Below are 22,731 nucleotides of genomic sequence, written 5' to 3' on the forward strand. Positions count from 1 at the left end.
AAGAAGAAACGTGAAGAAGAAAAAAGCGAAGGAGCAATGACCTAGAAAATAATGTCAATACAGGTTGGTGAGCTAGAGAAGCCAACAGCTGAGGAAGTGAGTTAATAGATGTAGGTTGCATCACCAAAGCTAAGCACAAGAACCAAGTATGGTTAGATATCTACAGGTACATGCAGTAGCTAAGGCGAGAAGCCACAAGGGATGACTTGGAGCTGAGTGCACCAAACATGTAGAAGTACATTGGTGGTCTTGTCATGGTCTACACCATGCTACACATGCTTCAAGATGTGATGGACATAGGTTCCAAGACCATATACCCAACAAATGTGGAGGCAAGAATCCGCTATTATGAAGACACCATCAAGTAGTTTGGGGAAATGATAACATAGTACTAAGCTTGGCATCATTACATGACCAAGAATCATAAAGTGGAGGTTTCTGAGTTGGTCTTTCCTCAAACTTCAAAGTCATAGTATTATGTCTTGTTAGGCTATCTCTAGCCTATTTTGTCTGGAATGGGTATATGTGGAAAAATGTATATCTTTTTAAATATGTTGTAAGTGAAATTCCAAGTGTCATTAGTGGATTGTGAACAATCGCTATGTGATGCAAAGATTTATTTGTAAGGAAGTTGAAGAGTCATGAGGGTAGTCGAAGAGTCACGAAGGGGAATTTCAAGGGTCACGCCACCCTTTGTTATCAATAGAACCTCATAACTCATAGAAAAGGCTTTTGGGAGCCAATATTTTGGCTAGGCATTGCTAAGAGAAGGCTTGGAGAGTATTGTGATGAGACTTGGCTTCTCCATAGCATAGAGTGAGTACCTCTTTGGAGGAGTAGATGTTGTTGACTTTAATATTCCACTATTGGGGCTAGTAGTTGTCAATGGTGTATGTATGGATGGAACTTTCACTTAATAATATAACTGAGGCAACACATTTTCATGCATATGTTGTTATTGTAATTGGACTATTCTGGTTTCTTAAATTAGCAATGTATTTTATTTAACTTACACATTTGTTTATGAACTATTTTGTATGCAATTGTATGAATCTTCTTGAAGGAATGTTGTTGGATTAACCCGTCACTTTGGATTGTTGACTATTCCGCCTCTATCTTGTGATGTCATTCTGCTCATGTGTTCCTCTCAAACTACGTACTATTACAGGATTCTAAGGGACACACTTCCTTTTCTGCTCTCTATGTTAGAACCCACATGCATCTTACTTGACTCACAGCAAGGTCACACACTTGCTTCCGACAAAGTTATCATACTTACCTCTGTGCGCTAGTGGGGTCAAGGTACAACTTTACTACCCACTATTGGGACTCCTACTTCAAATGATCTTAGGTCTAATTGGGACTTCTTACCGGGGATATCCCCTTGACATGTTGGTGGGTCCAGCACTGTCAACATTTTTGGTGCTAGAAGGAGGGCTAGATGACAAGATGAGCCCTCAAAGTCTGTTTCGAATCTCTCCACATCATTCATGACCTAGATCAAAATCTCAAATCCAACATGTTTTTCTCATGAACATGATTTCAAAGTGTCAGAGGATGTCATCAATGAATTGTCACAAATCAAATACAACGGTGAAGGTGGAATAACCTTTTTAAGACACAGAATTTCCTTCTTAGGTTTCTATGACAGGAATGAATTCCCCTTAGGTGACATTGCGTGTGGGTTGTTCGATTTCACATTTGAAGGGAATGTTTAGCAATGGTGTCTCACATTGGTTGTAGCCTCTACTCACTCTTTTAATCATGTGATCAAATATTTAGGAAATCCTTTCTTCTGTTATGACTATAAATCACTTAATAAAAAAATATGGAATTACAAGAATCACCTGATGAATCTATTGCACAATTTTTGGATCACTTCTATAATCCTACTTTTCAAATCCCAGAAGATGAAACTGATTGGAAAATTCTCAAAAAAATATTTTAGTATCTTCTTCACATATCTAAAAATCCACATGAGTTAGAAGAATTTGAACCCATCCCAGCATACCTCAGTGTTAGAGCTTCCAAATATAAGATGGACAAGGTCGCTATCACGAGTGATTCTCTGACCTCTTCTCATCAAACAACTCTAGCTCCCCAGGATGAGGTGGGAGAACTTGCGAACCAATCTGTTGAACTGTCACCTCCTCCCACCCCACCTCCTCTATATATATGCATAGATTTGGACTGAAACCCTAATGGTTATCACATCATCTCATTTTCTGAACCTTCATCCTTTGGTTCCTATGATCGACCAGATTTGACTATGTTGTGTTCATTCATTTTGGACTCCACATCTGTCATTCACAAGAATTAAGTTGTTGATGGAGTTGGTGTTGAGCATCCAACCTACACTATCATTTTTTATGAGTATGTGTGGGAATATGAAGAAGTACCTACAGTCAAGGATGACCTCCTTCTGTTCGCACCTCACCAGCTCTATCTTCTGTTGTCTTAAGGGGGCCTGACCCATGTTTAGAGTTAATTAGCCAAAAAAATCCCTATACTACTAGCCCTTTTGACAATATCCCATGGAGCGCGGACTGAGGTCTCACCCGAAGTAGTATGGGGGAATGCTGGAACCAAGCTTCTACACCCCTAAGATGTGTGAGGGGTCGGTTTAGTCTAACTGTGAATACCTTTATGTAGGTCACTTCACACACTATCCTGACCTGTGAGGCCCTCGCGATCTGTTATAATCACCTTCACACAGCCCTAACTAGGGGCCAAGGTGTTTTCGTGCTACTAAAGCAACGATCTGCGGTATTTCCCCAAGTTGCACAACATATCTTACTTATCTTCTTATAACAGTTAGTTATATTCGCGCAAACATATACTTTATCTTATATTCACTTTATCAACATATTCATATAAGTTCACGCTTCATATAAAGAATAGAAATGAAATTTATAGTCGATACATTCATTGCACAAAACAAGAAAAATATACACAGAAATGATGTAAAACTTCTCTTTGTTACTTCTCCAAAGGTTACATACTCGACCCACCCTCCGCACTCAGCTGCAGATTACTGGGCCTCTGCGCACTCAGCTGTAGAGCCTTCTCCTACTGTACGACCCAAAGACTTGACTCTACACTTAGCTAAGACTCAATTGTTCATCTATTACTTCCACTTCTCTTCGCTACTTTACAACTTAGAGCCTTCCTCTATTTATACAATCCCATGGCCTGTGGACCATTGGTAGATCTCTAAAGACGACATTGCACTACAAAAATGAAGGAAGACAACCCTATGACTCATTTACAATCTTCGCACTCCACGCCCACAAAAAACGGAGTCTTTACATCGAATTTGGTCAAAATCTGTGCTTTAAGCCCCAAAACTTGCCTTGGGGGGTCCTGTGCCCAACAGGACCCCCCCACAAACATCGTGACTCGCCCTCCAGTCACTCAGTCGGTGCAGAGATCTTCGTGCGGAGACCTCCCAACTTTGTCTGAACTGCTGCAAGATTGGCAGTGCACTGAGTAGTTGCCTGTTGTATCTACTGTATGCGCCATTTAGAGACAGTTTTATCTGCACTGCTTCCTTGTATCTTCTCCTGCGTTCTGTGTATTTGCGTGAGCTTGGCTTCGATCGAGGTTGTAATGACAAATTCCTTCTCGATCCAAGGCTGGACACATGCCTTCAAAACCACTTCTTTATGTCACGCTGTGTCTACCTGCTCCTTAAGTGCTTTGGCCTGTTGCATCCACGCGAGCCTTTGTGTAAGGGCCACCATCTGTGCGGTCCCTTTTATATCATCATATCTTTGCTCCAACTCATGCGCCTTTGTTTCTAAGAACTGTATGTTCGGGTCCTCTTGCAAAGTGGTGAGGACCTCGAATGAATCTTCAAATAGTTTGGTGTTGTCCTTCACTACACTGTTGATCTCCTCCATCGTCGATGTAATGGCACTAGCGCGTTGTTCCCTTACCTCATGAGGAGTTGAAGGCTATGCCTTCAACCGCAACTCTACTATTTGAAGGTTCAACTCCAGCTGAACCTTGGCCATCTCTTCTCGCACCTTGTGCACCCCTGATTCTAATCTCCGAATGTGCGCCTCTGCTGGGATGGCCAACTCAGGGACCATTTGGTAGGCCTCTTCAACCACCTGCACCATCTGTCGGTTCTGCACCACTACCTCATCACATTGCAGGCTCAGTTGTTCCATATTAATTTTATGCTCACTCAACAACTGTAGTGCACGACCCTCCGTAGCCCGCAGTTCTGCAGTCACTCTGTCCTGCAAGACATAGAGTGTCTCCCGAGGGAGCGAAGCCATGTTGACCCCTACTCCCTTCAACACGTTGATTGTAGGCCTATCGACCTCATTCTCTGTAAACAGTGTCCCCTCTGGTAGCACTATGGTGTTGGTCATGTGGGTGCGTAGCATTTCCTCAGTTGTGGTCATTCCTACTGCAAGGTTGGTTGAGAGAGTACCAGCCTGAGGAGTGCGCACTTGCAACTCCTGTATCTGTGGCCGGAGGGCCCCAACACATTCTGAGTCTCCTCCATGAGCTACTAGAGGGCCTCCGCAGTGACATGACGCACCGTCTCCCCTATATCATGGAGATCTCCTTCGGTGAGGGTGATCAGGTCGAAAGAAATCCTATAAGCTTTCGACTTCTTTCATGGCCCTGCCTTCTCTCTCGGGCGTTGGTGCTTCAACTATGTAGATGTTGTTTCTAGGTCTGTGCCACCTTCCTCTATTTTGGGCTCTTCCTCGAGCAATGGCGACTTATGGTCCTCGCACTCCTTTGCTACTGCTTATTGCTATTCTATGGTTGCCTTCTGTTGTTCTACTACTGCCTCTTTTCTTCTCTTCTCTACCAACTGTGCCATCCACATTTTTGCGTCCTCCTTCTTCCTCTATACAGTGGACTTCTCTGATTCCACCACGGAGCTGGCATGAGCGCACCACTCCGGTGCCCATGACTCAAGCACGACGAATATGACATCGTCCGTGACCAAGTATCGGAGCTCGTTCTATTTCTTTGTGGGGTCCTTGCGCGCTCAGATATATATGTGATGGAAGTCTGCCTTGGACTCCATGAAGCTCTACAGACTATTGTAGAGTGTGGGCAATAGTTGCGGCTTGCGAATAATCCCCATTCTAATGTTCATCTCCATGAACACCTAGAATATTTTTCTATCTTTTATCCTCTTCGTGTCTTTAGTTTCCCACAACAAAAAGTACTTCTCTGCCTCCGCAAGATCCTTCGTAATCGTGGGGAACTGGCCATCCTTAGGCAATTCCCAAGCCACCAGCACTATGGATAGTAGAAGCCATGCATAGTGGAAAGTATTCCCTTATTCCTATGCCTCACATCAATTCTCCAAGAACTCCTTGCACAGGTACTCTGACCAGTTAAACTAGATGCCCTCTGCACATTGCGCAACAAGTGCTACCACCAACGCGGGCACCTCATTCGCGTGACACTTCCGCATAACCTTGCCAACCAATATCTGGGTTACAACTTTGACTGCCTTATTTTTGATACTGGAGATTGCGTACCCTCTCTTCTTCTTCTCCATCTTGAATTTTTCCTTCATGGCCTCTGTGATGGCTAAGTCGGTGCTCATACCATTTGAAATATTCGTTGGGTCTGCCCCTATGCAAGGGAGTCGGGTAATTCTAGGAATCAGGTGGTTCGTGATGGGGATGGGCTTCGTCATAAACACCCATCATGCACTAGGAAGAGTAGATGCTTGATGACAAATATAGTTACTGGAGCACGATGGTAATGCGGAACCTAGAGCAGGTTCAACAACCCTACTTTCTTTATCTTGCACAACCACTTGTGTGGCTCCAACTCTATGACTCCCATCCCAATGTTTTTCTTCGGATTCATGAGCTACGTGGTTGCCAAGTGTGGGAAATTTTCATGGTATGTGAGATCCCAGTCTTCAAACTTTAGACTCGACACCTGTCCCAAGTGCACTCGTTCAAAAAAAATATCGTCAGGTAGTAGCAGAGTCTGCAGAGAGTTCCTTCTTTCATCTAGGTCCTTGGGCACCCTTGCCTTTCCCTTCCATGGAGGAACATACGTGGGTAGCCTGGTTAGAGGATCCGCATCCTCGGTTTCCACCTCCATGTCTTCATGCTCCTCCTCTTCGACAAGAATTTCCTCAAGATCTTCCTCCTCTTCATCAGTTTCCAAATTAATCGCTTTCCCCTTTTCTTCCATGGTCAGTTTAGTTCGCAACGGGTTTCTAGGGGACACACACACTAGGACCATGGGCTGCTTATATTTCTTGGGTCTCAGTGTGCATAATGATTTAGGGATTTCTATGACTATCCTAGTGCTCTTAGAGGCATCTCCTATAGTCATGGCTTGAGCAGCCTCTTCAGCAGTCATTTTGCTGATATCCATGGCTTCCTCTGGTGTGGTCATATTGTTGTTCCAAAAATCTCTCAATGGATTAGGTAAGTGCTCAAACAATGCCTTTGACTTAGAAACATCAAACATATCTAGGTTCATAGATCTCTGGACATGCAATAGCTCAGCTCAAATGGCCAAGTGTTGTTTGTTGGGTAGCCCTTTGCAATTTATAGCGCCTTTTAAATTCGAATTCGACCTTCCCCCCAAATCCAGTTCATTAATGCTCCCTTGGCGATAGATTTTCCAAAATCTAGCCCATAAAGCCTACCTTAAATGCCTACCGCATGCTCCATTGGGTCTCAAACCAAGCATCACATCATGAATAGTGACTATAATGGTCACTTTCCAGCCAACCCGTGTGGTAGCGCAACTACCCTTGCGCTGTCGCGGACCTTGTGACACTTCGATCCTACATGGAGTCCTATCATCACATAGCTCTTAGGCAGAGTAGTTTATAGTCCCATGCCTCCTTTCAACTACCCAGAGTGGTAAGGTTGTGCTTCCCACGACTAGTCAGGTGGCTGTGCCACCTGTATACGGCTTCAACCGCATATCGTTTACTTCTCCTGGGAAGGGCTCAACATTTGACTTAACCAACTACATCATGGATTTTACCAACTACATCGTGCCACCATTTGTGATCCCTTCAGTAATATACGTCCTGTTCCAAGGCATCACACTGATCAACTCTCGGAAGTAGTCCCAAAATTCGTCAACGTAATCATGTGCATCCTATTTTATCACCACAGTTTTTTTCTCAAGGTAGTCCTTCTGTATTCCTTCCTTAAGCGTCTTGACTTCTACTTCCATCATGGTGCTTTTCACCCTTAACCAAACTTTTTCCTTCATGAGTTCTTAGAGCCTAAGATCACCCTGCTGGATCTCTTCATCAAGTCCCAAGCATTCTTCTTTGAGTTCTTCCAACTATGCAATCCCTTCTTCCAAGGCTCTGCGATCTGTCATATCCATGGGCACTGATATGCACAAGCTATGCATGATATACTCCATCGGCATTACAACGTTTGCTCCATAGGCTAGCCTAGAAGGTGTTTGTTCCATCAGTTTCTTACATGTCGATTGGTACACACAGGTCCCAATCACTTCGCTATGTGTTATATACCTTGTTCAGCACTTTGAACACCTCGTTAAATTCTTTTGCATGGATAACCTTCTACGCACTTGTTCTCTCCACACCCCGTCATTCCAACTTGAGGAACCATTCACGGATTTGCCCCCTTAACACATGCTTATTGACCATATTTCCCAACTGTTACGGAGAATAGTGTCTATGCAGAACTACTAATCCCATTAAGGCTGGTAGCTACCTTAGAAACAAACAAAGTAAAACTACTTTTGTTTTCCTTTATGAAAGATATATGAGAGAAGAATAAAAGAGACCAACCTCTGTCTTGCGCTTGGTTCCTTGCTCGATTCCTCTCTCTTCTGATAGTCCTTTGCTACTTGCTTTCTTGTATACCCAGCTTCACAGAGTACCTGTAGAATCAAAGCAGCATAACACTATATGAGAACATGGATCTATTATCATAAACAATCTAGGATCAGATGTAAATTGACCATTCAAATGCATAAAACATAAATCACACAAGAGTATGGAGGAAAACTTGAATAGATTTATTGATAATCAAGAAAGAGCCAAGAGAGTTACAACCAATCGTTCTGACCCAGCATCATCCTCTCAGCAAGTGAGCCCTTCTTCACCTCATGAAAAGCTTAGATCACCCAACACTATGATGTTGCCTCAAGAAACCAACAACAATTCCTTACAAGATGCAAAATTCCAGCCTCTAGATCTCTGGGATGAGGGATCCATATATAGATGTCTGCAATGGAGATGAGTCAGCTTGTGATTTGATTAGTGTCTTCCCTCTGATAGTTCTTGATTCCACTTGGATATTGATGATCTCTTACTCATCCCTGGTCGAATTCAGAGAGGCAAGTGTTACAGGAGAAGTTTCTGGAAGATTCCATGCTTCTCCACCTCGCGGATTGACACTGCCGTTTGTCCCTTCTCACCCATCACACCCCATAGAAGGGCTTTTTGAAATTAAACACACCTACTGAGTGTGTTTAGGTGAGATGCAACGCACTTTGCCTATGGAGCAGGTGAAATGGTCCAGTTTTGACCAGTTCTTCGCAATTTATGATGGAGAACTTCTGGGAGAAGTTGTAATCAGTTGACCTTGTTCTTTTAGGGGTTGGAACAACACTTTTAGGGACTTAGGAGCCCTTAGTTTATGGACATTTATGCTTGGGGTTGCAGTGCCCAAAAATGTCTATAACAGTTGCCCCTTAAAGCATGAGGTCATTAATCTTTTTGATGTCGGGTGAAATGCTTTATCATGAGGATCCAAAGTTCTTTCAAGCTGGAAGGAGACCTGTAATAAGATACAATACAATACATTATCTTCATAATATTTTCATGATCTAGCTGAGGTGGGCATTCCCATGCTCAGCTTTATAAATTCATTTTCATGTACATAGGACAGACAATCGTCTGAGTGTAGACTGATGATTCTGGTAGAGCCATCATCCCTTAGATTGGATGATTATCTGTGCAACAATGATGTACATTTGATGTCTTTATTTTCTTGAATATATATCACAGCCCGGATGGATGAAACTAGATCCGGGGTCTTCAATCTCATTCGATCTTCACTCAAAGTACAAGTCGATCCATGTGAGAGATGTTCTGGAGTCGAACATGGAAAGATATTGCCTAATTACCAGCCAATGATGTAAGCTGTTAACAGGCGCGAGAGGAATCACCGATAATGATAATGATCCTCAAGGTACTGCAGTAAAATTCACGTGGTGTGAATAAAGGGACTTGGCATCGAACACCACGCAAAATCTTTCGGTCGAAGGCCATTGATGTAAACTTGTCGCCGGAAGTGAGAAACTTGCCATTGAGGCATGCAAGCTTCAAAGTACTGAAATGGGTGTTCCTAGATCGACTTCTTGGATAATGAGCTGATGTTGACAAGAAGCGATCTGTCATAGGAGGGCCTTAATGAATCCCACATCAATGACATGGAATGGAGCAAATGATTTTAATGGAGGTGAAAACGATCTGGTGACATAAGGTTCAGGGTGGAGGTCATGAAAGGATGGAGCGTAAATGTATTGCAGCGGGTGAGACACAGGTGAATTCTCTGAGTGACTTCTCTTGAACATATCGGCAACATTGCCATGATGGATTGGTAGCATTAACCCCAAATGTGGATGGTGTGATGTGACCATGGTGATGTGACTAGTGAATGAAACAACCCAACCCGACTTGGATGCGGAGTGAAAGTGTCATGTTCAAGAGAGACTTGCTACCAACAAAGTTTCTTCAAGTTTTCTTCCCAATTTTTCCCCAGTCATTGCTGACCAGTACCTATTTATTTTTGTCAAGCTTGAGGAGGATAAAATATGCTTGTTCTATAATTTTCCCTTCGGGAAAACCCATCGCTATGTTTTAACAAGCCTAGCAATAGTGAAACTCGTTCTTGTCTGTTATGGATAAGTTTGTCGCTATTAGGTTTTAATGAGTTTAACGACAAAGATAACTCGGTCCTTTTCAATTTTAGAGTTTGAAAAAGGATGTAAAGGAAACACCAAAAATCCTTTTTCGTCATATAATCCCTTAGGTCCAGAAAAGTATAAAACAATACAGAAGGGATGAATTTTCGGTATTTTTAACGAGCCGAACAAAAAAAGTGCTTGATCTTTTTGTGTAATAATCCCTCAGGTCCAAAAAGATTAAAATCTAAAGGAGGGATAGCACTTCTGGTCACTTTAATGAGCTGGAGAGGCCAATGGCTCGGCAATCTTTTCATATTTTATGAGTCAGCTGAAAAGAGCTTAAAGGAGACTCGTTTTTTGAGGAACGAGGGATAAATTCGGGTAGCAGTTGATTCCAGGTAAGGTTTGGAATTTCCCAATCACGGCAGTGTTACAAGGATGGCTAACAGAATCACTCTTTGTAGTTGTTCCTCAAAAGGGGTAAACAATCAAGTGGAGTGAATGATCGGCCAATACAAAGTGGAGGTGATGATGAGAACACGACCAAGGCTTCAAAGACTGAAGTACTACATTCACGATGGTTATTTACCGGAAATTGGTTCATTTTTTAATGAGCTTAAACACTAGGGGAAACATTTTCTCATTTCTTATGTTTATTTTTTAACGAGCATGAAGTCCACCTTAAAACTGCTTGATTAATCCAGTCGTATAATAAGAATGTCTCATATATAAAAACGACATTATTTCAAAGCTTTGCCCCACATCCTTTCTTTATGCAAGTTAGGAAACGACCAATCCTACAAGTTTAAAGGGTTAGAGGACCTACAAATTTAAAAAATAAATGGTCGCTCTTCGCTTGCATGCAAAAAGGTTTGCATGCCCCCAGGTATAGAGACATAGAGTTTCAAGGTTACCCCGCAATTTTGCAGACAAAACATTTGTTTTGCCAAAAAGGCCTAGCTCTTTCAGGTTACCAAAGATTGTTATATTCGCACCGCAAACAAAACACTTCTTCGGCGATGTATACCGAAATAGACAAAGGCGAGTGGCACAGATGCCTCCACCCACATAACTTTGACGAGGGAATCTTATTCCAGTCTAACCCCCTTTTCCAATTGCGGACGGGAGTGTCAGACTAGTCATATATCTCTCGCGGAAACCTATGCTATACCTGAAGTTTTCCTGCCGAAGCAGACCAGGGTGCATGCCCCTTGGGTTTCAGTCATGTCCCCCGAATTACTCGTGCTCATCAGGTGGACGGACTGGGGATTGATGAGACATTCCTTGCGTGAAAAGACCATTTAGGGATGGTATATGACTATTTTCTATGCGTGAACCGGGGAATGAAAGCTGGTCTATGAGCTTGACCACTCTTCCTTCGTGCGGAAAACACATTACTCTAAAGAGTTATGAGACAATGGCTCCCATGCAATAAATATAGTCTCGTCCAAGGAGTAGATTATAATCTAGGGGTCCTTGGACTACCATTACGTTCATGTGAACGGTTTTCCCTCTCAATGTTATGGGCACATTGGGAAGGATCCCTAACGGTCGACTGGTTCCTTTGTCAAAGCCTGTTAGATTTCTCATCTCAGGCAAAACCGATGGTGAACCAAGCGCTTTCCAAGCAGTCGAGGAAAGGATACTCACAGAAGCCCCTTCATCTATGATGGTACCGGCCATAACCATTCTATATATTTGAGCAATGATTCGGAATGGTATACTAGCCGGTAAACAGGGTCTGCCTAGTAGATTCTAGTCAAAGGAAACAACTAGGTTGCTTGGAGGTGGGACCGAATAGACGACCAGGTACGACTCTGACGAAATTCCTTCCTGCGGTAAGGAATGTGTAAATTGCCCCCATGTTCATCGGAGTCTGTGCTTACGAAAGGAATTTGGACGGTGTCATCCTTGTTCTCTTCGGTGAATGTATCATCTGAAGATGGAACCTCTGACGGCAAAACCGGGTCAACTGCCGCCTCGACCTTTTGACTTTCGTCTAGTATGGATTCAAATGGTTTTTCTTCAGTGATAGATACTTCAGTCGACCACTTGGGCGGGTCAGCCGGATTTTCAACTAGTGATGGACTTGGCAAGAGTTTCTTATATCCAGGAGGGAGCCGTAACGGTGAAACCGGATGGTCGTCCAAAACTCTTGTAGCCTCGTCTAAGAAGGGACAACGGTGTACGGATTGATCACCTTCACACAGTTTACAAGGAAATTTGCTTTTTCCTTTTCGTCCAGGGGCTTCACTTTCACTAGTCAATGGTGTATTTTCAACATGATCATCAGAGGTTGACGACACCAGGTTGTGCAAACGAGGAGACCAGTCCCTTAAGATCCGAGGGATGCAAGGACAATCTCTATGAAAGTGGTCTCCCTTGCAAATGACACATGGCAATTTAGGCCTGGTCGGTGTAGTGTGTAGATTTTCGCTAGACGACGATTGGTTACCCCTTTTCACCTTTGGCTCCTTCTTCTTCTTCTCTTTCTTCTTCTTTTCCTTCTTCTTCTCAAGTACTTGATTTTTGGCTTTACCAGCCCCATCAAACGAAGAGGAAGGAGGAGAGGAAGAATTGGACGAAGTAGAGGGTTGGGGGGTAACTCTGGAATTGTCTAGTTGCTGATTTGATTGTTTAGGAATCGTGGTGTTCTGAACGACGGAGGTCGAGAAAAGCCATATGGGCAAGCCAATTGTCGATCCTGGAAGTGACAATGTGGCCATATGGGGTGTACCAACATCTCCCCAAGAGGAGAAGGGACTAGGATTTCCTCCAAGGGGAACTCCTTGGTTGGTGGACTCCATTTTCTTCAACCTAAGACCAACGTAGGAAAGGTGATTATTATTCCGTTTAAAATAAATTTTAGACACTTTGACACAACTTGTTTTTTCAATTTTAAAGAGTCGAGAAAAAACAAAAGATGACTCTAGTCGCCTTTGATTTTTAATGAGCCTGAAGTGACAAGTGCTCAGATGGACCTTTTCTGTTAAGGAGTCTCAAAAGGGATGAAAGGGACTGCTCTGGATATCTAGGCAGAGGGATTACCAAACCAATCGCAAAACTGCAGAATACTTTTTACGGTACAGCAGTCAATCTTCCCGAATGCTATGTTCAGTGTATTGTGATCGATAGGGCGGCAGACATGGCTTCCTATGGATAAAGGATTGAGCCTATTGTGGTCTCCCAAAATATACTCGACGGTACGTGGGAGCACAAGTCCGTACTGGCACTTATCGTCTCAAAGTGGAGGAATCACCCAACCAACAGTGAAAACGATAGTTACCAGGCTTTACGACGTCGGAATACGTCTCTAGCCTAGACTTCTAAATGTTGTGCATTAGGTTCCAAAGCATTGTTAGATTCATTAAATTTATTTTATAGTCGATCTTGCTTAAGAAATTTGCCTTTCAGGTTCACCGTGTGACGTAAATGTACAATTCCTAAAATGCAACCTAAGATGATAAACAACAGTTTTATCTTGTTTGTGCAATGAAAATCCTAGCTACTAAGGAAAGAGAGACAGTATTCTTTTAGCATAGAGCAAAGAGCACACACTATATGCACTGTCTTAAATCAAACCAATCAAACAGTCTAAACGCAAATGCACATGCATGTATTTGTTTTCAGCCTTCTTAATATGTGAATGATAAAAAGAAAGCTAATGCGCAAATCTGAATTATTTTTCAAAGCGACAATTACTAACAAGTTTCTTTTCAAAATCAAAATGAAGACAATGACAACACTTTGCGATTTGGAAATGAAAACTTGCTTTTGACACTAGAAAAACTACTATTTCAGAACAAATACAATAGTAACAGGGTAATCGACTATCAAGAACAATAAGATTCTCTTCTATGACTGAAAACGACACTTGCGACACTTTCAAATCAAGAAACGACAGTACAATTACGTTACTTCTTTGTAAAGGAGAACTGAAAATGACTCAAAAAATACATAAAAACATTTACAGTTCTTTGCACAATGGAGGTGGAATATCAGCAAGGAAAGGGGTTTAAAACAGAGGTGTACTGACTATAGGCAGCAAAAATCCTGAATAGATATTAAAAGAGTGAACACAGAAACCAAAATTTAGGAACAATGCCTAGTCTGATCAGCGCACCTGTAACACAGTGAAACTGAAATGCAACGCACCTACTACACTCAGGAAGTGCGCTGAATTTTAGAGTGACAGAACAGACACTGGACCAGGGACGAGACTTTGATTGGGTTTCGGGTCATAGTTTGCAGTTCAGTTCAGGGATTTTGGCCGAGCAAGTGGTAATCAGTAAATCAATCACAGGGGTAGATCTAAGGAGGTTACTAGAGCCACCACAAGGGAAATTAGAGAGCTTGTAGATCAATTTTTTAATTCATAAACAAAATCCGGAGATTGACTGAAGCAGCGTTGATCTACTTTGCACTTGCATAGCAAATGAAGTTCGAAGGCTAGCTGGCTTGACTTCAGGCTCCGTCTGTAAGTTTATAAAGTAAACAAATGTATATGAAAAAACAATGTACTCGTTCCCCAGTGGAGTCGCCATTTTGTTACCGGGAATAGTGTCTATGCAGAACTGCTAATCCCACTAAGGCTGGTAGCTACCTTAGAAACAAACAAAGTAAAACTACTTTTTTTTTCCTTTATGAAAGATAGATGAGAGAAGAATAAAGGAGACCAACCTCTGTCTTGCACTTGGTTCCTTGCTCGATTCCTCTCTCTTCTAATAGTTCTTTGCTACTTGCTTTCTTGTATACCCAGCTTCACAAAGTACCTATAGAATCAAAGCAGCATAAAACTATATAAGAACATGGATCTATTATCATAAACAATCTAGGATCAGATGTAAATTGACCATACAAATGCATAAAACATAAATCACACAAGAGTATGGAGGAAAACTTGAATAGCTTTATTGATAATCAAGAAAGAGCCAAGAGAGTTACAACCAATCGTTCTGACCCAGCATCATCCTCTCAGTATGTGAGCCCTTCTTCACCTCATGAAAAGCTTAGATCACCCAACACTATGATGTTGCCTCAAGAAACCAACAACAATTCCTTACAAGATGCAAAATTCCAGCCTCTGGATCTCTGGGATGAGGGATCCATATATAGATGTCTGCAATGGAGATGAATCAGCTTGTGATTTGATTAGTGTCTTCCCTCTGATAGTTCTTGATTCCACTAGGAGATTGATGATCTCTTACTCATCCTTGGTCGAATTCAGAGAGGCAAGTGTCACAGGAGAAGTTTCTGGAAGATTCCATGCTTCTCCACCTCGCGGATTGACACTGCCATTTGTCCCTTCTCACCCATCGCACTCCATAGAAGGGATTTTTGAAATGCAACGCACCTACTGAGTGTGTTTAGGTGAGATGCAATGCAATTTGCCTATGGAGCAGGTGAAATGGTCCAGTTTTGACCAGTTCTGAGTAGTTTTTCATGGAGAACTTCTGGGAGAAGCTGTAATCAGTTGACCTTGTTCTTTTAGGGGTTGGAACAACACTTTTAGGGACTTAGGAGCCCTTAGTTTATGAACATTTATGCTTGGGGTTGCAATGCCCAAAAATGTTTATAACACCAACATGAAATTCATGTGTATTTGTGCAGGTTGTTTATCATATGCTTATACCCACCTAGACAGATGTGCGCGCGTACCATCCCATCCATTGTATTTATCTACCCATCACACTATAGGTTTCCAAAACCGTGAGCACATCATTTTCCTACATGCGTGCTAGTTTTCAAAGCTTCCTCTATGCATACCCCACCACCTTGTAGGCGTAGCACATAGTACCGAATTTAAGGCCGGGAAATTTTGCTTTTCCAGCACCTCCCTTTCAAATCTATCCAAGAAAAAATCTACCTTACCTAAACCATCATATGTAGGAATATCTTTCGCTTCTATCGATACACAGCATAGTGACCTTGTCATCATGTTACAATTAAGCGTGGTTACCTTGTGTAACTGGTTCTACCATCGTTCTATCTCCTCATCCGAATTTGAAGTATAGGAGCTTTCGTGCTCCCATGAGATTCGTCCGTCTGTGGTGGGATTTACCTAATATTTCTCCTGCGCGGTTATTTTGTAGATGCAGTCCAAATCATCGTCACTTTCATAATCATGCACTGGCTATGTATAGCACGATCCTTTCGCAGGGTTTGTTAACACTCCAGGAAAATCTCATAGGTTGCAGCTTGGAGATGCCTAGTAACATATAATCTTCAATATTGTTCTCAGAACTATTGGAATGGATGATGGTTTGGATCAAGTCAGATAACCATTTCAACTCTATTCTCACTCAAGACATGCATGAACACCCTCAACAACAGAAGGCTTTAGACCACTAATGCTCAATAGTTTGTAGATTTAATGGATAGATAGAGAATACTGACAGTACCAACAGATTGCATACATGAACATATATGAATGGCTAGCTACAGGAAGAAAATGAGCTTACTGACTATACTGGTAGATGCACATATAATAACACATATAAATGGCTGGCTACAGGCAACAAAGAAGATTGTAAATCTAATATATCAAAGCTGAGATAAATTGACAGTTATCTGGCCTTAAACACAAAGAAAACGTGAACAAACTATTCAGGTGCAAGCTTAGAACAACAAAGAGCATGGAAATTGAACATATAATGGCAAAAGAAGCATATATTGCTAGAATGAAGATGAGAAGCTTGAATGAATAGAGGAGGAATAATCTCCAAAAGTTGAACCTCTGTTACATTTAGATTTCAGTGATTTATAGCTCTTTACAATGATGTTGAACCTTTTGAAGCTTCATAGGTCTTGATCTATCCCTCTGTCTCATTAACTATTTGATTCCCTCAATCGGCAAGCATGGCTAAGAGGTTTTCCTCTTCTGACATAGGAATAACCAAATTCAGATATTTTGGGTAGTTGTTGCACTGTCTGGGAGCTCTCTCGTGCCAGAGATGCTCCATAATGTTTGTTGGTGTGGCTGTTGCGCTATCTAAGCTCCCTAAAATTTCTGTTTTGGGCTGCAGCATGCTGTGGCCCTTCTCTTTTCCCTTTCCGAGCTCTGTTTCCCAGCAAACTATATCCTAGGCACTGTTATATGGCGAAATAGGTCTTGGGGCCTTTGCATTTCCCTTTAAATTGCAAACCGTGACTGTTTTGGTTATAAACAGCGAAATGTTGCAACACTACTAATTCCCGCCCATCACTGATTCTTTCTGGACTTCAAAAGTCCTCAAATATAATATATGCATCTATCGGGTCTACCCTTAATCATTGTCTCCTATCGCAAATGGCCTGGTCCCGTGTTTCCTTTGTATTTCTTTGAAATACGAAAATACACTGAAAAACTATGAAAAATCGGCCTCGGCGGACTTCAAAAATTATGAATTTCCCTTCCCGGACCCTTTCGGGTATGGGCTTCATCGCAATCGCAAGGCTCCAAGGCTCCCTTTGTATTTTCATTTATCTAATGAAAATATACCTAGTACATTGAAAACGGCTTGGGCGAGGACTTGAATTTTTATAAGAAATCATTTATAGCACCATCAGGTCCAGCCATCGAGTCGCATGCATATATATGAAAAGGCCTCGCCCCTTTGGTTTCCGCCTTTATCGATCTAGCGATGTAACATGGGTTGTCAATCAGCGTGTGTGATCGACAATCCATTTTTAATCACTGATTTCAATTGCTCCTTCCCCCTGGCCTGTGGCGATAATGCTGGTTCGCCTCCATCGATTGTGACCCATTGATCCGATCATTGGCGATCGCTGATCGACGATGTCCAGTGCCAATTGCCACTGCTTGAAGTCCTTTCTGCTTGCCGATTTGTAATTTTCCGCTAATCTATGTCGTTGATCATCCAGATCTAATGGCAGTTGTGTGTTCTTTGGTTTAAAATTGCGCTAAGGGTTTTTTACTGATTTTTAAGCATTTTAGCCTCCCGATAGTGATTTTCAGCCCTTCCAAGGGCTTTCCTCCCTTGCTTGTTTCGATCGACGGATGATCTTTGAGCACTTTTGAAAACTTAGGGAGTGATTTGGAGCATATTTGGACCAATTTTGGGCCTTTTGTCAGTGAAGCTAACATTGGCTCCTTCTAAGGATGAAATCCTCCCTGTGAGGTTTCAAGAACCATAGATCAATGCCTTTCCTATATACAACAAGATCAAATCTTCCTCCTAGTGTTGCATTAGGCATGGAGTTTATTAAGTATGAACTAAAAACTTCAAAAACAAAATATTTACAATACCAAGGCTTGAAAGCCTTAACTGAAATAAAGTTCAAAGAATAGCCCATTGAATGGGCCATCAAAAACATATCCTTCCTTTGATGCATCCCTTTTGATAAAACTATCATCAAACTGAAAATTGACCCTTTTTACCTTTCCATGAAATATTTCTTTCTCTTGGTCAATGTGTATATAAGCCAATTCATCAAAGACTTGAAAAAGCCTATTGATTTGATCCTCTACTTCAAAAATTTTGGAACACTTTACATTATCAGGCAGAGATGGTCTATATTTCACCTCCTCTCCATATGCTTTCAGCCTTGGATGTTTTGATTGGGAGGTTTTGTACACCTGCTGAATGATAAGATCTGCTCCACACTTTGCTCTGTCATTTGTGACCTGAAAAGTTAATATGAAAGATGAATAAATGCATTCTTGTGTGGGGGACACAAGGACTTCACCTATTCCTGCATCTCCCTCAGAGAAAGCCCCATTAAAGAGCATGTCCCAAATCTGGGGGTCTTCTTCCTCTATGATTTGGTAAACTGGTTTTTTAAGCTGCGTAGATGCCAACTGATAAGGCTTGGTAATGTCAAGACCGAGCTTATCCATGATAGCCTTGGGCATTGAATTATGGCTGGCTCTAGTGTCTAGAGGGCAATTGTGAAGGATTTCATCATGAATAGACAGAGAAACATAGAATGATGGGGAGTTGTCTTCACAATTTACAATCATTGGGCTGAGAATAACAACTGGTTGGTCATCTTGCAGATTTACATAGTCAGTGGAGGCTTGGATGGTTTTAGGCTCAAGAGCCTCAAGGATAGATTTCTTGAAGGACTCATTCTTCACTGGTTCAATCAGAGGCATAGGTATTCTTGGCTTTTGGATTTCTGATTGAAAACTGAAAGAAGAAGGGGACTTGTCTCTTACCTCTATGGCTGGAGCTTTGAGGATGATAGGATCAACTGCTAGTTACTTTTACTTATTAGCTTGTTGTTCTATAGGAACAACAAATTTATGAATAGGAGTTTCTTTGACATTATTCATCTTAGACCTCAGATTATATTGTTGCTAATCTACAGTTTGTAGAACAGCGTCACCATCCCATTCTTGGTTGATCTGGTCATTGGATAATGACTTCTCATAGGTAGCTTTGGTTAAAAAGGTGGCGCTACCTTTGTCTTCCATACAATGGATCTCATCATCCTCTTCAAATTGCTCTTCTTCCATGACTACATTCTGAAAAGGGACCTTCACCCTTTGGTCTTCATTGGCCTCTTCGCTTCTTTGCAAAATCTGCAACTACTCATTAGGTCTTCTATATGGGTTTGGATCTGTAGGAACAAAGGTATTAGGAACCTTTCCTATCCCAGAGTGCTGCTCAACCTTTAATTTGGAAACTTTAGAGGCTAAAGACTCTATAATCTAATTTTATCAATCTTGGGATCTGAAGATGATGAAGGCTCGCCCCTCTACCTTCTTTTATTAGCATTACCTTTGAGCTTTTCTGTAGCCATGATGTTTGATTCTACTTCCAGGGCTGCATCTTGCATATTAGTCAAAGAAGCACATCGCCTCTCCCTCAACAGTAAACAAAAGTCAGAATCAAAAGCATTGGCATAGATGAGTCTAGCAAAGGTAGTGGTGGGTTTCACTTCAGCTAGTATCTTGTTGTACATGCGGTTAAATCTCTTATTAAAATCAGATAGCAGCTCACCATTTTCCCTTTGTAAGTTCCCAAACTCAGTGTGGTAGTAAAGTAGATCCTTCGCATCCCCCCAATGCTTTAGGAATGCATCATCTAAGGCCTCAACATCTGCTATAGATGTTGGGGTCAGTTCCCTGAACCATTTTCTAGTCTCTCCATCTAGGCTTTGGAAAAAGAATCCCATCTTGACATCATATTCACTAATGTCCAAGTTATCATCATAGCTATAGAATGACTTAAGATGTTCTTCAGCTAAAACACTTCAGTCCCAGTGAACTTAGGCATATACTTCTGATATTCTCTAGTAGGCATGGCATTCAAAGGAGTGGGTAGTATTAGAGGTCCATACCTAGAAACTATGATTCTTTCCATTTTGGTAGGTGCTTGTCGACCTGCCATAGTTGTGGTGGCTAAAAGAGTACTGGTAGTCTGAATGATAGAGGGCTGAGGAGTGACTGATAGGACTAAAGGAGTATGATGGATAGGAGGTGAGGTTTCCTTTGGGCTTAAAGCAAAAGGATAACCTAAAGAATAAGGAGCTTTATGAATCTCTAAGAGTTTTTCTTCACTGTTAGTATTAGACGCTATACTCTCAACATGTATTTGTTCTATTACAAGCCTTTCTTGAAGAGATATGGGAGATTGTTTAGATTTACCTAAACCTGATGCTCCTTTCTACAATACCTTTCTCTCTTTGATGATTTTTTTTAGGGTCAGGTACTGGGTCAGCTTGTAGCTTTTGAGTTTCTCCGAGTATGCCTCACGAACCGAGCCAGAACTATGAAGTGGAGTTGCTGAGAGGTTAGGCCTCTAGTAGAGTCGCCAAATAGATGATTACAATAAAAAAGTTCCCAGACTTTGTCTATCATCAAAGCTAGATCTATGTCGTTTCCCAGGGAAGCTGAGCTTCAACTTCCTCTCCCTGACGACAAAGGCAATTATGTTAGAACTCCAGGAAACTCTCCTAGGTTGCAGCTTGGAAATGCTCGGTAACATATAATCTTCAATATTGTTCTCAAAACTATTGGAATGGATGATGGTTTGGATCAAGTCAGATAACCATTTCTGCTTTATTCTCACTCAAGACATGCATGAACACTCTCAACAATAGAAGGATTTAGACCAATAACGCTCAATAGTTTGTATATTTAATGGATAGATGGAGAATACTGACAATACCAGCAGATTACATACATGAACATATATGAATGGCTAGCTACAGGCAGCAAATCAGCTTATTGACTATACTGGTAGATGCACATATAATAACACATATAAATGGCTAGCTATAGGCAACAAAGAAGCTTGCAAATATAATATATCAAAGCAGAGATAATATGACAGTTATATGGCCTTAAAAACAAAGAAAACCTGAAAAACTATTCAAGTGCAAGCTTAGAACAACAAAGAACATGGACATTGAACATATAATGGAAAAAGAAGATTTTATTGCTAGAATGAAGATGAGAAGCTTGAATGAACAAGGGAGGAATAATCTCCAAAAGTTGAACCTCTGTTACATTTAGTTTTCAGCTATTTATAGCTCTTTACAATGATGCTGAGCCTTCTGAAGCTTCAGACATCTTGATTTGTCCCTCTGTCTTGTTAACTGTTTGATTCCCTTAATTGGCAAGCATGGCTTGGATAGAGGAATAAGCACATTCAGATATTTTGGGTTGTTTTTGTGCTGTCTGGGAGCTCTCTCGTGCCAAAGATGCTACATAATGTTTTTTGGTGTGGCTGTTGCGCTCTCTGAGCTCCCTGAACTTTCTATTTCAGGCTGCAGCGTGATGTGGCCCTTCTCTTTTCCATTTCCAGGCTCTGTTTCCCAGAAAACTAAATCCTGGGCACTGTTATATGGTGAAATAGGTCTTGGGGCCTTTGTATTTCAATTTAAACTGCAAACCGTGATTGTTTTGGTTATAAACAGTGAAACACTGCAACACTGTTAATTCCCGCCCATCACTGATTCTTTCTGGACTTTAGAAGTCCTCAAATATGATCTATGCATCTATCGAGTCCACCCTTAATCATTGTCACCTATCGCAAATGACCAAGTCCCATGTTTCCTTTGTATTTCTTTGAAATACGAAAACACATTGAAAAACTATGAAAAACTAGCCTCAGCAGACTTCAAAAATTATGAATTTCCCTTCTGGGACCTTTTCGGGTCCGGGCTTCATCACAATCGCAAGGATCCAAGGTTCCCTTTGTATTTTCATTTATCTAACGAAAATATACCAACTACATTGAAAACAGATTGGGTGTGGACTTGAAATTTTATAAGAAATCATTTATAGCATCATTGGGTCTAGCCCATCAGGTTGCATGCATATATATGAAAAGGCCCCGCCCCTTTGGTTTCCACCGATAGCGATCCAACGATGTAACATCAGCCATCGATCAGCGTGTGTGATCAATGGTCCACGTTTAATCGTCGATCGCAATCACTCCTTCCCCCTGGTCTGTGCCAATAAGACCAATTTTCCTCCGCCGATCTAACCATTGGCAATCATTGATTGGCGGTGTCCAACACCGATTGCCACTGTCCGAAGTCCTTTCTGCTTGCCGATTTGTGATTTTCCGCTTAGATCTGGGCCATTGATCGACCAGATTTAACGACAGCTATATGTTCTTGGGTTTTAAGCCTGTGCTAAGGGTTTTTGAATGATTTTTAAGCATTTTAACCTCCCCATAGTCATTTTCATCCCTTCCAATGGCTTTCCTCCCTTGCTTGTTTCGATCGATGGATGATCTTTGAGCACTTTTGAAGACTTAGGGAGTGCTTTGGAGCATATTTGGATCCAATTTTGGGCCTTTTGTCAGCGAAGCTAACAGGGTCCAAGGGTATAACTACACACAGATACTTCTTCTCAAA

Source organism: Pinus tabuliformis, chromosome 9, assembly GCF_031772625.1.
Source record: "Pinus tabuliformis cultivar Carrire ecotype Pingquan chromosome 9, CPIR1, whole genome shotgun sequence".
NCBI lineage: Eukaryota > Viridiplantae > Streptophyta > Pinopsida > Pinales > Pinaceae > Pinus > Pinus tabuliformis.